General features: G+C 39.7%; 2 long non-coding RNA genes across 2 annotated transcripts; both read left to right on the forward strand.

Annotated features, from left to right (window-relative positions):
* The first annotated feature begins 654 nt into the window (after positions 1-654).
* On the forward strand, positions 655-16,534 carry LOC106868199 (uncharacterized). The gene is made up of 3 exons (XR_008265024.2): positions 655-1,209; positions 2,089-2,200; positions 14,702-16,534. It is a non-coding gene; the product is annotated as an uncharacterized LOC106868199 (long non-coding RNA).
* On the forward strand, positions 2,272-9,521 carry LOC149133502 (uncharacterized). The gene is made up of 2 exons (XR_016243372.1): positions 2,272-2,566; positions 9,195-9,521. It is a non-coding gene; the product is annotated as an uncharacterized LOC149133502 (long non-coding RNA).
* Positions 16,535-17,095: the final 561 nt, after the last annotated feature.

Here is a 17,095-nt window from a genome sequence, read left to right on the forward strand (position 1 = left end):
CTGACACTTTATTTCACATTGCCCCCAGTCCACTCAGCTGTCAAAAATGAATTGTACCTGTAAATCAAAGGGCCGACCTTGTCACATCCTGTGTTACTCTACTATCAGTGGCCTAGCATGTAGAAAACTAGACAATAGACTATATATTATTTGTATAAATAGTGTACATTTAAACACACACGCACACACATATATATATAAGATAAAACTTGGAAAAGGATGCGTGGCGTTCGATCATATAATAATATAAATAATATATAAATATATGCATATATCCATACATATATGTACATACCTACATCTATATGTATACATACATGCAAATATGGGTACAGGACATCAAAAAAACGTTGAACACAATGAGAAACGAAAATATGAAAGCGAAAGCATAGAAAACGAACTTTTTTTTCGAACAAAGAAAAAGACAAACAGAGAAACGAGACATGCAACATAAAGAGTATACCCTTTCGTCAGTTGTCCCTGTTTCATCTACTCCGCGTTTCAAAGGCAAGGACAATACGTGACTTCGTTGAAACAGTCCTTCCCGCATGCCAGTGCTGCTGGACTGCATGTAAAAAGCACCATTCAAGCGTGGTCGATGCCAGTGCCACTTGACTAGCCCCTGGGCTGGTGGCACGTAAACAGCACCCACTACACTCTCACAGTGGTTGACGTTAGGAAGGGCATCCAGCTGTAGAAACCTTGCCAAATCTGATTGGAGTCTGGTGCAGCCCCTTGGCTTGCCAGTCCTCAGTCAAACCGTCCAACCCATGCCAGCATGGAAAGTAGATGTTAAACGACGATGATGATGAGGAGGATATACATACGCACACGTACACCTAAAGCTAATTCCAAAAGGTCTGAAAATTGTCACCTTCCATTAAGAAGCTTGTATTTTTAAAATTAAAGTCAGTATCTTTTGAATATTCTGGGAAGAAATGGTAGGGTTATGGCATAGGAAGAAGCATGAGTAGAGCTGAGCAATTATGGTATAAAGAGAGCCTGAGTAGAGGGAGCTTTAGTACATTTATAACATAGAGGTCACTTGAATAGCTCAGTAGGATAGGCGGTGTCTAGAAAGGATGGACCAATGGTATCAAGGTAGCTTACGGACCTCTCAGAATCTTATGTCTTGTTTCAGTCTGGTCTGAGATCTTATTGCTCTTGTCGCCATCCAAGGATTTGCTGTGTTGGGTACATTGAGTCAAGGTAGGTTTCATCAACAGTTCTTGTTAAATTTATTTGTTTGTACTTAAAGGATGCAGTGCTGTTCAGAACACCAAGACAAACACAGCGTCATTTATTCAGAATAGTTTACACGACAAACATTCACTAGAACTAACAAAAGGCATTATGTCTGTCTTGTTTAGTTATAAGTGTCTCAAGCGCTTAAGTTTGTCGTTATTTAGCTTAGCTTTCACTGAGAGAATCAATGACTAAGAACAAAACAGCTGTGACCACAATGTACTCAGTTTTACATTATCCATTGTGTCTTTTTTTTATGATAGGATATGATTTGAATGAGATTTCGTTGCTATTTCTAGCAATTCAGACGACTACCTGAAGGTTCCCACTCTCTACGATTCAGTAGGGGGTGTAAGTGTTTAAAAAAGTGGCTGAAATAATTTGCTCAGCAACTTCTTGTAGGTTTAAAGTCCCAATTGAAATATATAAGCCAAGTCAGCAATATCGTTGGACACAAGGTCTGAAGTATTTATTTACGATCCCTGCTGGTGTCTAGTTTACCTTTTACTGTTTCCGAGTAAATATTAAAATAATAAATGCACCCATAAAGTTAAGGACAATTGAATATTTCAATAACCATTCTAGCAAAGTGTGGACAATACTATACTAGAAGAATAAGTAAGAAAAAAAAAAAAAAGAATTATTATTTCCATTTTGTTCAGTTGAGCTTTTAAAAGGGAAATATTTGAAACAATGCTTCTTGTGTTTAGCTTCGGCCTTTATAAATTAAGCCGAACAATTGAACTCTTAGAATGAATGAAACGAAGAAAACGAGTGTTCGGTGTCGAGCGGGAAGAAAAAGAAATGAATAAATGATTGGGACTTCGCAAACGTTTCTTTCAGGTTTACAATTGCCGAAATACAGAATAAATTCCTCGCATTAGCTGTTGAATACTCGGGACACTTCATCCTTCAAATGCTCCATGCTTCCTTAAAATCGCCAACACTATTTCTGGTAAGTTTTTGCAGCTTTTCCTCCTCGTTTAATATCCACTTTTCTGTTTTTTAGTGTTTTATTTTATTCACTTTTCAAGTACTTCTGGTTTTTATTGCTGTCTTCTCTCTGTCCCCCCCCCCCCCTTTTAACCTTTTCTGGTGAGCTATAGCGCACCTCACCGTTCTATTACAATAAGCTCATTATTATTAAACCTAGGAAAAGAAGTTTCAAAAATGTTGCTACAACGTTGGGCTTCCGTAAGATTTGTGACAGTGAACGTTATACAGGTTTCATGAGTCACACTAGCGGAAAAATCTCGCGGTAACTGACGTTATGGAAGAAGCGAAGCGTCATTGTTTGTGACACGCCTTTTCATATGAGGGGGTTGGTAGCATTTCTTCTTTCTTTCCGGTTTTGCTTACAACGATTCCATAGAGACCGGTATTGGAGTTCGCTTTTCTTGCCATCTAAACGTGCATTTTCGATGCTCATGGACCAGAGGCCTCTATAAGCTGCTAGAAATAACAGCTACGTCCCCTTTCATATCACACCGCAGCATCTGATAAAGAGGATACGCTTGATGATAATGTTCTAAAGACATTATGACTGATAAGATGGAAAAAAGAAACAGCATTAGAATGCTAAAGTTCATCGATCTGCTCCACCAGAGCTGACTTGATACTAAATAGAACACACAAACACTAACAGCAAGCAAGAACAGTCCCTTGAATTTTGGTGGTTCCCATACCAGAATTAATTTCTTTTTTGCGTTTAACTATTTTTTTTTATTATCAATCATCGGTTTTTATACTTGAGAAAAGCATAAAAGCCACAACTTCTTATTTCCCACCTTTTGAGATTTGAGTTTTCTGGACCACCTACATATTAGCCCAACTCTTCGTTACCTGTCTGCCTGGGTTTCCCTCTTCTACAAGCTCCATCCACATTAAGCCACCGGCACTTCTTTATATAACTGCCCCTATCCATATATGTCACACGTCCATACCAGTGCAGTCTTTTTTCATGCACAGTACATCTGATTCCTCTGGTTCTCAGTTATTTTCTCAACATATTTGTACTTTGTCATTCATGCACACTGGCATTGAAAATTCGATGGAGCATGCTAGCTTAGTTTTTTTTCTAATCATAGCAAGTCTTCAACATTTAGGGCCTGCATCTCACTATCAAGTAACTATCTTTAAGTGTAAGTTATCATTGAGGCCTTTTGATTCTAGATTTTGCTCCCACGTCTGGAATCTTTTTTCTAATTCTACTACAAATTCCACTATATGAACAAAGTCATTCAAAATACATTAGTCCTTAAGAACGACTGGTCTTAAATTCCTTTGTTTTGGCTTAGGGAACAATGATGAACAGAAGGGGACTGAGAACTGAGACCTAATGGATCTCCACCTGTGCATTAATTGGATGCTGTAATTGTTGCTCTCACCTTACAGAGAGCATCTCTGTACATGGTTTGAAAGGCTTTCATAAACCTTTCATCTACTCCTAGCTTCCTCAGTAACCCCCAGTTCACAAAGCAAAGGTCCCCATCAAAGGCTTTTCCCAGATTGGTGAATGTTAATGGCAGTGGCATACTTTTAGCTAAATATTTTCCCTGCAGTTGTTACACCAGAAAGGGAACATTGGAAATACATTTTTCAAGCACAGAACCAAACCCTGCATCTCATCTCGTCTAATTCTTTTCCTAATTGAACTAAAACTCTTTTTGCATCTTTCATCATCTGGTCCAGCTATTTGATACTTGGAATTCTTTTTAAGCTGTTTATTTTACAAACACCTGACTATGATGTTGCTACACTACTTGTAAAGTATGACACCTTTCTCAACAACCTGATTGTTTCTCATACAAGTGACTTGACAGTATCCATTCCCCTAAATATTCTAAGTATCTCAGTGGCAATCCCTGATTAACTGGGGACTTTCCTTGTTAGAACAACTGGTTCCTCTGTTGGGAAGGCCCTCTTTCTCCCATTTTATAACCTTTCACAGCACTTCTGTGCCTTTTTTCTTTCCAGAATCATTAAAGTGTGCCATTATTCATCCATGCATACATCTCTCTCGCAGTGTCTCTATTTCCTCTGATATACCATCTTACAATCCAGAACATTCCATGCTTCTAGTCCTCACACTGTAGAACATTGGCAAACCTCTTTTTGTTGATAAAAGTCTTATGAGTGGATTCGATAGTCGGAAACTAGAAGAAGCCCTCCATTTATATGATTGTGTGTGTGTGTGTGTACCGTTGTCTTGATATCACATGATAGTTGTAAATGAGCATCATTGTCATACAAGAGGTGTTGTTCTTTCCTGGTCTTCCATGTAAAACATGTCTGACCATGGCGAAATATCACCTTGCTTGGTGAGGGTTGGTGACAGGAAGTGCATCCAGCTGTAGAAAATCTGCCCTAACAAATTCTGTCTGACCCATGCCAGCATGAGAAGGTGGACATTAAAAATGATATATCAACATCATCATCATTTTTAATGTCCACTTTTCCATGCTTGCATAGGTCAGACAGAACTTGTCAGGGCAGATTTGCTACAGCCAAATGCCAAATGCCCTTCCTGTCACTATTTTCTCCATGGCTAGACATATATTAACTGCAGATTGGAAACACAGGACATTGCTTGCACGAGAGAGACATTCATTTACAGCAGTCATGTGATATCAATGCAAGGCGGTAGTAACACTCACACACACAAACACACACACACATGCACACAAATATGTCTGGGCACAAGAGTGGCTGTGTGGTAAGAAGTTTGCTTCCCACCCACATGGTTCTGCATTCAGTCCCACTGTGTGTCACCTTGGGCAAGTATTTCCTACTGTAACCTCGAGTCAACTTTGTGAGTGGATTTGGTAGACTAGAACTGAAAGAAGTCCAGCATGTGTGTGTGTGTGTATATATATATATATATATATATATATATATATATATCATCATCATCATCATCATCATCGTTTAACGTCCGCTTTCCATGCTAGCATGGGTTGGACGATTTGACTGAGGACTGGTGAAACCGGATGGCAACACCAGGCTCCAGTCTGATTTGGCAGAGTTTCTACAGCTGGATGCCCTTCCTAACGCCAACCACTCAGAGAGTGTAGTGGGTGCTTTTACGTGTCACCCGCACGAAAACGGCCACGCTCGAAATGGTGTCTTTTATGTGCCACCCGCACAAGCCAGTCCAGGGGCACTGGCAACGATCTCGCTCGAAAATCCTACAGGAGCCAGTCAGGCGGTACTGGCAACGGCCACGCTCAAAATGGTGCATCTCATGTGCCACCCGCACAAGAACCAGTCCAGGGGCACTGGCAACGATCTTACTTGGCTTGCCGGGTCTTCTCACGCACAGCCCATTTCCAAAGGTCTCGGTCCGTAGTCATCGCCTCGGTGAGGCCCAATGTACGAAGGTCTTGCCTCACCACCTCAGCCCAGGTCTTCCTGGGCCTACCTCTTCCACGGGTTCCCTCAACTGTTAGGGTGTGGCACTTTTTCACGCAGCTATCCTCCTCCATTCTCACCACATGTCCATACCAGCGCAATCGTCTCTCTTGCACGCCACAACTGATGCTTCTAATGTTCAGCTTTTCTCTCAAGATACTTACACTCTGACGGGTATTCACATTGACATTACACATCCAACGGAGCATACTGGCTTCATTCCTTGCGAGCTTACGTATGTCCTCAGCAGTTACAGCCCATGTTTCACTGCCATGTAGCATGGTTGTTCGTACGCATGCGTCATACAGTCTGCCTTTTACTCTGAGTGAGAGTCCCTTTGTCGCCAGCAGGGGTAAGAGCTCTCTAAACTTTGCCCAGGCTATTCTTATTCTAGCAGCTACACTTTCAGCGCACCCACCCCCACTACTAACTTGGTCGCCCAGATAGCGGAAGCTATCGACTACCTCTAGTTTTTCACCCTGGAATGAGATAGAAGTTGTTTCCTGTTTGTTTGCAGTCTTTATTGCACCTGAACATCTGCCACAAACAAAAACTAACTTGCTAGTTAACCTGCCTTTGATGTTGCTGCACCTCTTATGTGTCCATAGCTTGCACCGGGTACATCTTATAGAGTTACTACCTACTCCTTTTCTACATACTGAGCAGGGCCATCTATATATATATACACACACACACACACACACACACACGCATTTATGTGTGTCTCTGGGTTTTGTCCCACACCACCACTTGACAACTAATTTTGGTATTTTGGTGTGTTTACATCCCCATAACTTAGCAGTTTGGCAGATAGGATGGATAGGATAAGTATGAGGCTTAAAAAAATAGAAGTACTGGGGTTAATTCAATTGACTAAAATTCTTCGAGGTAGTACTCCAGCATGGCCGCAGTCTAATGACTGAAACAAGTAAAAGATAAAAGCTATATATATATACATATTCTGTGTGCGCGTGTGTGTATGTATGTATATATATATATAATATATATAGGCCTAATATACTGCTTATTATTTATGAGTCCTGTATAGGAAAGTGCTCCCCTCCCATCCTGCCGCTTTGTAGCAGTCTTCTGGTTGTGGTTCTCCACTCACAGTCTTCCTGCAGACATTGTCCTGCAGGTGTTTCGTTTAGTCATCAGTTGTATCAACCAGTCAGGATGTTAAGGAAAGTAGGTGCGGGAGGGGGGGTGTCTGCAAAGGTTATGAACTCTGCTTCTTCTGTTTCCAATTGTTTACATATTTATGTTTGGTTGTGTGGCTAAGAGGCTTACTTCCCAACCACATGGTTCCAGGTTCAGTCCCACTGCGTGGCACCTTGGGCAAGTGTCTTCTACTATAACTTTTATGTCTCCTTGTCTTGACATCACATGAAATTGTAAACAAGCATCGCTATCATACAATGTGGGGGACATGTCTGGTCATGAGGAAACGTGAGGGTTAGCCACAGGAGAGGCATCCGACCATAGAAAATCTGCCTCAACGAATTCTGTCCAACCCATGCTAGCATGGAAAAGCAGATGTTGAAACGACTATGATGATATATGTATTTGTATATATATATGATTATATGTGTGTGTATATCGTTTAACGTCCGCTTTCCATGCTAGCATGGGTTGGACGATTTGACTGAGGACTGGTGAAACCGGATGGCAACACCAGGCTCCAATCTAATTTGGCAGAGTTTCTACAGCTGAATGCCCTTCCTAACGCCAACCACTCAGAGAGTGTAGTGGGTGCTTTTACGTGTCACCCGCACGAAAACAGCCACGCTCGAAATGGTGTCTTTTACGTGCCACCCGCACAAGAGCCAGTCCAGGGGCACTGGCAACGATCTCGCTCAAAAATCCTACGGAGGCCAGTCAGGCGGTGCTGGCAACGGTCACGCTCAAGATGGTACATCTTATGTGCCACCCACACAAGAGCCTGTCCAGGGGCACTGGCAACGATCTCACTTGGCTTGCCGGGTCTTCTCACGCACAGCACATTTCCAAAGGTCTTGGTCAGTAGTCATCGCCTCGGTGAGGCCCAATGTTCGAAGGTCTTGCCTCACCACCTCATGTATATATAATACTCGCACTCGTGTAACAAATGACTTGCTCTGAGAAGTGTTAAAATGGAACAATTCTGTTTTGGAGGAATTATTTCAGCCAGTTTTAGAACACACAAAATCTTGTTATATTCATTTTGCATTTAGTTTGTGAGATGTCAATATTTTTGCCCTACCCACACAATTTGGTGACCATCTCGATTCCTTTGCAGATGGAACTGCATCACTGATCAGGTCATTGCAGTCGGATGACAGTTTTGATGCTTCAAACTGCATATAAGAGATTGTGTGTTCTTCACGATATAATTCTTCCAAGATAGAATTGCTATAAAGACATAATGGTAGAATTGTTACAGTGTTGGAACAAATGCTCAGCAGCATTTTTTCCAGCCCTTTACATTCTGAGTTCAAATTCCACTGAGGTCATCTTTGCCTTTCATCCTTAATGGATTCATAAAATAGGTACCAGTCAAGTACTGGGGTTGATGTACAAAACTTGTCCCCTCCCCTCAAAATTACTGTACCAAAATTATTATTAGGAGGCGGCAAAGCAGTAGACTCGTTAGCATGTTAAACAAAATGCTTAGCAGAATCATAATGACTCTTTACTTTCTAAATTGAAATCCTGTCATTTGTTTCTTTTGCCTTTCATTCTTTTGGGGTTGATTAAATGAGCACCAGTTGAGCACTGAGGCCAATGTAATTGACTTACCTCCTTCCTTTAAGGTCGCTGGTCTTGTACTCACTATTTGAAATCTTTATTATTATTATTATTGAGTACCCTTCAATCATTGGACAATAAACTATGCTTGTGAAGACCTGTTGAGGTAAGTGAAATTGTTGTTGTGGCCAATGGCACTTCCTTTAAGGTCGCTGGCCTTGTACTCACTATTTGAAATCTTTATTATTATTATTATTATTATTATTATTATTATTATTATTGAGTACCCTTCAATCATTGGACAATAAACTATGCTTGTGAAGACCTGTTGAGGTAAGTGAAATTGTTGTTGTGGCCAATGGCAGTACCGCCTGATTGGCACCTGTGCCAGTGGAACGTTAAAAGCACCATTCGAACATAATCGTTGCCAGTGCCGTCAGACTGGCTCCTATGCCGGTGGAACATAAAAAGCATTATTCGAGTGTGGTCGTTACCAACGTCGCCTGACTGGCTCCTGTGCAGGTGGCATGTAAAAAGCACCATTTGAGCATGGCCAATGCCAGTACTGCCTGACTAGCCCTTGTGCTGGTGGCACGTAAAAGCACCCACTACACTCTTGGAGTGGTTGGCGTTAGGAAGGGCATCTAGCTGTAGAAACTTTGCCAGATCAGATTGGAGCCTGGTGCAGCCTTCTGGCTTGCCAGTCCTCACTCAAACTATCCACCCCATGCCAGCATGGAAAGTGGATGTTAAACGACGGTGATTATTATTATTATTATTATTATTATTTTTATTATTATTATTATTATTAGGTCCTGAAGCCATAGTGTCATATAAATTGATGGTACCACATAAAAAGCACTGGTGTTGATGCTACATAAAATGCACCCAGTACACATTGTAAAGTGGTTGGCATTAGGAAGGGCATCTAACTAAAGAAACCAAGCCAAAACAGATTATGGAACCTGGTGCAGCTCTCCAACCTTGCCATCTCCTGTCAAACTGTCCAACCCCTGCCAGTATGGAAAACAGATGTTAAATGATGATGGTATTAGGTCACACCAAAATGTTTTAGTATTTTTTTTTTTTTAGTTAAAACCAGAAAAATAATAAAAACTAACTTTTGAGGTTTTATATGACTCAGACACTCATGAATTTTGTTTTATGTCTCTAGATTCAGAACCACATTCAGCAGATGTGAAATGAATTGCTACTTTTCATAGGCCACCAGTTTTGTACTGCAAGCATCAGATAATGTGGCAAATCTTATCCACAACATTCACACATAGGCAATGTATATAATTGTGAGCCACAAAGCCACAACAAAATGTCTATGTCGGTTATGAACTTGTGTATGAGCTGGTACATTCAATCCATATTGACTTAGTCATTTCAATTGTGTATATATCAATAGAACAGTTGTATAATTATCAATAGCTTGACAGGTCAGCCTCGAAGTCTTTGTGTTCGTGTTGTGTGTTGAGAAGAAAGAATTGGCTGAGCGAAGCCTATCCCTCTTCAAGTTATTGTCTGTGTTTAGAAATTGCTGGTGCAAGGAACAAATCAAGTGGAATGGTGCAACATGGAGTTGAACCATCGTTGTATATTTGGGTTTGTGAAAGCCTACCACGACTCCATAGCTTTGCTAATAACACATACAACCTGAGACATGCACATACACATGTGCGCATGCGTGCATGGACACATGCAAATGTTCACACACAGATACACAAACACAAATATGCACTTGTATGTCTTTATGTATGTGTGTATACATATTCATGCATATACAGACACATTACTATCACGTGAGTATCCAGTCACATCACTGCCATGCATAAACACTGGCACGCACTCACACACACACACATACACTCACGCGCGCGCGCACACACACACACACACACACACACACTCACGCACACACAGAGAAGTGTGCTGGGATGTTGGACACTTCTCATTTGCAATTTCTTATTCTGTCGTAGCAGGAGAAATGTATTTTCTGAAATTTATTGGGAGGAAAGATTAATGGTATCATTGGTTGTGTGACATACACACAAACACATTGACATATGGACACACACACACTCAGATATGCACAGACACATAAACACACATTCACACACACAGATGTATGCATATGTGCGTGCACACAGACACACACACAGACATGCACATACATGTAACATACACATATGCGTGCACTCACACAGACACACGCACACACAAAACTATATGACTTAAGTGCATGCATAGTTCTGTGGTTAAGAAGTTTACATCCCAACCATGTGGTTCTGAGTTCAGTCCCACTGTGTGGCACTTTGGTCAAGTGTCTTATACAATAGCCCTGGGCCAACATGATGATTGTAAGTGGATTTGGCAGCCATTGGCAACATGATGATTGTAACCATGTGGTTCTGAGTTCTGTCCCACTGTATATGTATATATCTGTGTTATGTGTGTGTGAAAGCAGGTGTTTCTCCTATTCTTGACATTGCATAATTAACAGTCATAAATATTTATATATAGGCACAGGTGTGGCTGTGTGGTAAATCCACTTACAATCATCATGTTGCCAATGGTTGCCATGTGGTTCTGAGTTCAGTCCCACTGTGTGGCATCTTGGTCAAGTGTCTTATACAATAGCCCTGGGCCAACATGATGATTGTAAGTGGATTTGGCAGACAGAAACTAATAGAAGATCCTAGTGTCTATATATATATATATATGTATATATATATATATATATTTATATATTTATATATATATATATATATATATATAATAGCACCATTTGAGCGTGATCGCTACCAGCGTTGCCTTACTGGCACTTGTGCAGGTGGCACGTGAAAAAACATGCGAGCGAGATCATTGCCAGTGCTGGTGGCACGTAAAATGCACCATTTCGAGCGTGGCCATTGCCAGTACCTCCTGACTGGCCTTCGTGCCAGTGACACGTAAAAGCACCCACTACACTCTCGGAGTGGTTGGCGTTAGGAAGGGCATCCAGCTGTAGAAACTCTGCCAAATCAGATTGGAGCCTTGTGTAGCCATCTGGTTCACTAGTCCTCAGTCAAATCGTCCAACCCATGCTAGCATGGAAAGCAGACGTTAAATGATGATGATGATGATATATATACAGGGTGCAACAGATAAATTGTTGCCATTTTACATTTTTAATTTCTCGCATGCACATTGTTTGTTTTTGATTTTGTTGACTACACAGTATAGTTGGGTCAGTTGGGCACCATCTGTAAGCTAAACAGCACTGACACAATTCACTCTGCCAGAAATTTGGAAGCGACATACTGTACTGCTTGGCATTTGCACTGGAAGCTCCAATACGAATATTTCAGAGTGCAGGGGATTCAGAAAGAGTTGGATGAGTCTAATAGTGATTATGAAGTATTGCAGCTCGGAAATCTCACTCTGGTTGTTCTGATAAGAAAAGAACTGAATTTGTTGGTGAGAGCCAGGCCATGCTTGACAACAATCCTTCCAAGTCAATCAGGTCTACCACCAGGAAGATGGGAGTGTCTGAGTTTCTTATTAGGCAGGTAGTGCATGAAGACATTAAGTATTCCTCATACAAGATGAGAAAGGGACAATTTTTATCCCAAGCCATCAAGGACAAGGCGAAAGACCACACTACGAAGCTTTTGAACTAACTCAAGTATCCCCTCCAACTGAACAAGCTTTGGTTTTTCTCAGACAAGAAAAAATTCTGCTAACATCAGATGGTGGACACACAGAACAACTGTTGGTTTGCTGTGTCCCCAAAACATGTACCGAGAGTGATATAAAACCAAACATCCAATCAGCATCATGGTGTTTGGAGTGATCACTAGTAATGGTGACGTTGTGTATCCATTCATCTTCCCCTCAGACTCAACATGGAGGTCTACATCAAGTGCCTGGAGAAGTTAGTGCTGCCCTGGGTCAAGAGAGTGGCTTGTTGGAAGACCCTATGTCTGACAACAGGACTCTGCACCATGCCACACAAGCACGAGAATCCAGTCATGGCTGTCAGACAATTTCTGCAACCACATCATCCCTAACATCTGACCACTAAACACCCTAAATTGCAACCCCCTTGATTATTATGTATGTGATGCAGTTGAGTGAGAGACCAACAAAACAACTTGTAACACCAAAGATGAACTGAAGGCAAGGATTATGGCAGCATTCACCAACTTAAACAAAGAGACTGTCCAGAAGAGTTGCAGGAGATTCCAAAGCTGCCTGGAGGCCGTAGTTGAAGCCAATGGTGATTTCATTGAATAAATTTACTCTTTAGTATTTCAAGATAATTTTATGTAATTTTGGTGAATGTATCTATTAAAATGAGATGTCAGTGTTATTTTCATTTTTGCATAATTTAGACGACAATTTATTCACCGCACCCTGTATGTATGTATATAACCACACACATCATAATCATTGTTTTATTTCCCATAGTGGCAGGTGTTGGACTGGTTGCCATAATCAAAGTGAGCAACTATTTGGGGGAGGGTGACACTGCTTGTCTGGATGAATCAGATGACTACAAAGCACAAATATATATATGTATGTGCATGTGGTTGTGTATATGCATAAATGTACACCAACAATAGTAAAAGTGGTAATGATGATAATAATAATGGTGGGGAGGCAAATTATAATGATAAAAACAATAATGATAATGGTATATGAGAATAGTAACAATGATTAGGATTGCAATAATTATACAGATAATGTGAGCATTTGTGTTAACACTGATATTAACTATGGAATTAGTATAAGGAATAACTATCACAGTTTCAACAATTCATGTAATAATATTAACAACAACAGTAATACTACAGGATGTATTGGTGTGAATAGTTTTAGTAATGGTTACAGCAATTACTATAACTGTAGTAATAGTAAAAATAAAGGGTATAACCATTTTGGAACACTTGGGAGACTGAGTGCTGTTTATCATAACTGCAGAATGAATTATGGTAATGTAAGTGCAGATGGAGTGGCTGAGTGGTTAACACACAACTGATTACTGCATGATGGTATGGTTTGTATATTCCCATCCCAATGGGATACAATTGAAACATTCCCTTCAGAGGCTTCTAATTTCATCCAGACTTTGTGCACAAAAGATCTTGCAGCATTTAGAAAGTCGACAACCTTGATTATGTAATTGTAAGAAATTTGAATTCCCACTGGGAAATAAATGCCTGAACAAAACACATTATATATAAATGTCATGTTAAAACTAATATACATACTTTCACTTATGTAGATTTCACTTCTTCCATTTTAAAATCAAGATTACATAATCATCTTCATATATTTAGGAGTGATAAAGCATAAAGAACATCACTCTCCACAATTACCTGGAAGTTAAAGAACAAAGATATTGATTGTTATCTAATGTGGGACATTGCTACACACACTAAGCCTTATGTTAGTGATAGACATAGTTGCAATCTCTGCTCTTTGGAATTGCTGGAAATCTTAAAATGCATGGGTGATTTTATTAATAAATCAAATGAACTGAGGATCAAATGCCCCCATTCTATCTGTACAAGTTCCTTATATTTCAAACTGATTCTCTAAAATCTTCCCCAAGTGCTAGATATTTATCTCTCACCCTAGAATATAGACGTTAATTACTAGAAATCAGATTTATGTATTATATAGCCTAGTGTGTCTTAATTCTATTAATACATGTAGCTGACCATATTTAAACTGCTTTTGTTTACTCTTAGTTCTAATGGCAGATAACAACTGACTGTAATTTTACATAATTTAATTTAATAACTTCATTAAATTTGCTTCTAGCCTTAGGTGATGTCTTTATAATATTTGCTTCATCCTGATTACAGACTTTATAATTCTTTATAATTTGTTATAATCTCATAAATTCTTTTAATGTTTATAAACTCTCATGGCCTTCATAATTCTTATAAATTCTTTAAACATTTTCTTAATACTCCACATACTTAAAATCATTATAGTAGTGATCAAACCAATATGATTTTGATTAACTTTATTCTCAATAATGATGTGACAATATTGGTTAACAAATGTTCAGATTCATAGTATGATGGATTTTTAATTTTATTGAGAATATTGGTTCTGTTTTTCCGTCTCCATTATTTTCTGGCCTTTCAACTAGTAACTTCATTACAGTTATATAAATGATCTTTCTCATTAGACTTTTGGTCTTGGTTGAAGTTTTTCTCATCGAAGAAGAACCAAAGCATGCCATATTCTTAAGATTTATTAACCTTGTTAAGTAACCACTTGACATGGATCAAACAATTTTCCTGTGTCTTTGCAGATAATGAATTGGTCTCTCCTTCCTACGTCCAAGTTCTATTGAATGTCCTTATGCACTACAGTTCTGGTAGCTCACTCTGACACCTGAAGTTCTTTGATGATGGCCTTCATTGATTTCCCAGGATCATTATCATAATGTTTTGAACTCACTGGATGAATTGTGTATGTTCATATAGCATCTGAACATTTAGAATGGTTTTATTCTCTTTGATACAATGGAAACATTCCCTTCAGACGCTTCTAATTCCATCCAGACTTTTGTATACAAAAGATCTTGCAGCATTTAGAAAGTTGACAAGTTTTAAATCACTGTGTTCCACATGTGTGGCAACAATGACTGCATCTCTTTTCATTTCTTGTGCTAGCATTTTATCTGCCAAGAGATATCTAAAAAAAAAAAAAGCCCCCCAAAAAACAACAACCTTTGAAGAGAGTAATGGAGGGGAGAAAAATGGGTTATTTGCAATGCCGCACTCAACCCAAGCTTTAGGCTATCTGCACTGTCAGATTCTAATCTTAACTAATATTGAAATTCTTCAGGTGCAGCAAATCCAGGTGTCATGACAGTAAAACCATTGTGTACATAAGCACACAACTATCTTTCCCCTACCATCATACATCTCTTACCCTCCCCAAGCACTACACCTGCATCTCCCACCCTGCAACTTATCTAACATCATCCTTCTCTCCATCTTTCTTCTGTCTATTTTTCCATCATTACTTTGCTGCTGCTCAGCACTATTACTCATTTGCCACTCTCCACCACCATCAATCTCTGTGTCCATTCAATCACTCATCTCCCACTCTCCCCCACCATCATTCTCTATCCATTCACTCACTCATCTCCCACTTTCCCCCACCATCAATCTCTGAGCCCATTCAATCACTCATCTCTCACTCTCCCCCACCATCAATCTCTGAGCCCATTCACTCACTCATCTCCCACTTTCCCCCACAATCAATCTCTGCATCCATTCACTCACTCATCTCCCACTTTCCCCCACCATCAATCTCTGAGCCCATTCAATCACTCATCTCCCACTCTCCCCCACCATCAAACTCTGAGCTCATTCAATCACTCATCTCCCACTCTCTCCCACCATCAATCTCTGTGTCCATTCAATCACTCAGTCACTCCTTCTCTTCTAAAATCACTCATCTTCCACTTTCCCCCACAATCAATCTCTGTGTCCATTCAATCACTCATCTCCCACTCTCCCCCACCATCAATCTCTATGTCCATTCAATCACTCATCTCCCACTCTCTCCCACCATCAATCTTTGAGCCCATTCAATCACTCATCTCCCACTCTCCCCCACCATCAAACTCTGAGCTCATTCAATCACTCATCTCCCACTCTCCCCCACCATCAATCTCTGTGTCCATTCAATCACTCAGTCACTCCTTCTCTTCTAAAATGAAGCTCCTCAAAAGCAAAAAACTTGGTCTGCCCATCTTTTTCTTTCTCTCATAGTTTCCCCCATCTTTTTCCCTTCATCTTCCAACAGAAAGTTGCCTCCTGGGCTTCGTAGTATTGTAAACTGCATGGCAGTCTCACAAGTGCTGGTGCCACATAAAAAAGCACCCAGTACACTCTGTAAAGTGGTTGGCATTAGGAAGGGCATCCAACTGCAGAAACCATGCCAAAGCAAACCTGGAGCACGATGCATTCCTTGGACAAATTGCATCCTATTAAATCATCCAGCCCTTGCATGGAACATGGAGCATGGATGTTAAATAGTGATGATGATGATGATGATGATAAATACATGTTATATATATATTTCTGGAGAAATTTGCAACTTTCTATCAATAAAATTACTTGAAATATTTCATTCTTTTCTATTGAGTTCTTCGTTCAGTGAATGTTCAGTTTCCATGTCTCTATAAAAGTGTTATTTTTATAACCATATGAATGTGTGAGTGTGTGTATATATGTATATATGTACACGTGCGTGTGTATATATGTATATATGTACACGTGCGTATGTATATATATATATATATACATACACTCACACACACACATGTATATACACACACATATATATATACAAACACATATATATGTACAAACATATATATACATACACGCACACACACATACACATTTTTAAAGACACGTATACATATACGCATATATAGAAAAAGAGAGTGAGAAAGATAAGTTGTTTCCTGTCTTATATCTCTTTCTTTATATTCCATTACCAATTCCATTGAGGCAGTGCTGCTAAACTTTACCATATTTCAACTCCAAAGTAGCACAGCAGAAACGGTTCCCTGTATCTTATCAAATCTCATCAGTTGTTTTTTTGTTTTTTTTTTACTTTTTTAAAGATATCCATAGGGGTTTTCTTTCTTTTTCTTTTTTTTTTTTGCCACTGATGATAATAA

Source organism: Octopus bimaculoides, chromosome 10 (genome assembly GCF_046866305.1).
Source record: "Octopus bimaculoides isolate indiv1 chromosome 10, ASM4686630v1, whole genome shotgun sequence".
In the NCBI taxonomy this organism is placed as follows: Eukaryota; Metazoa; Mollusca; class Cephalopoda; order Octopoda; family Octopodidae; genus Octopus; species Octopus bimaculoides.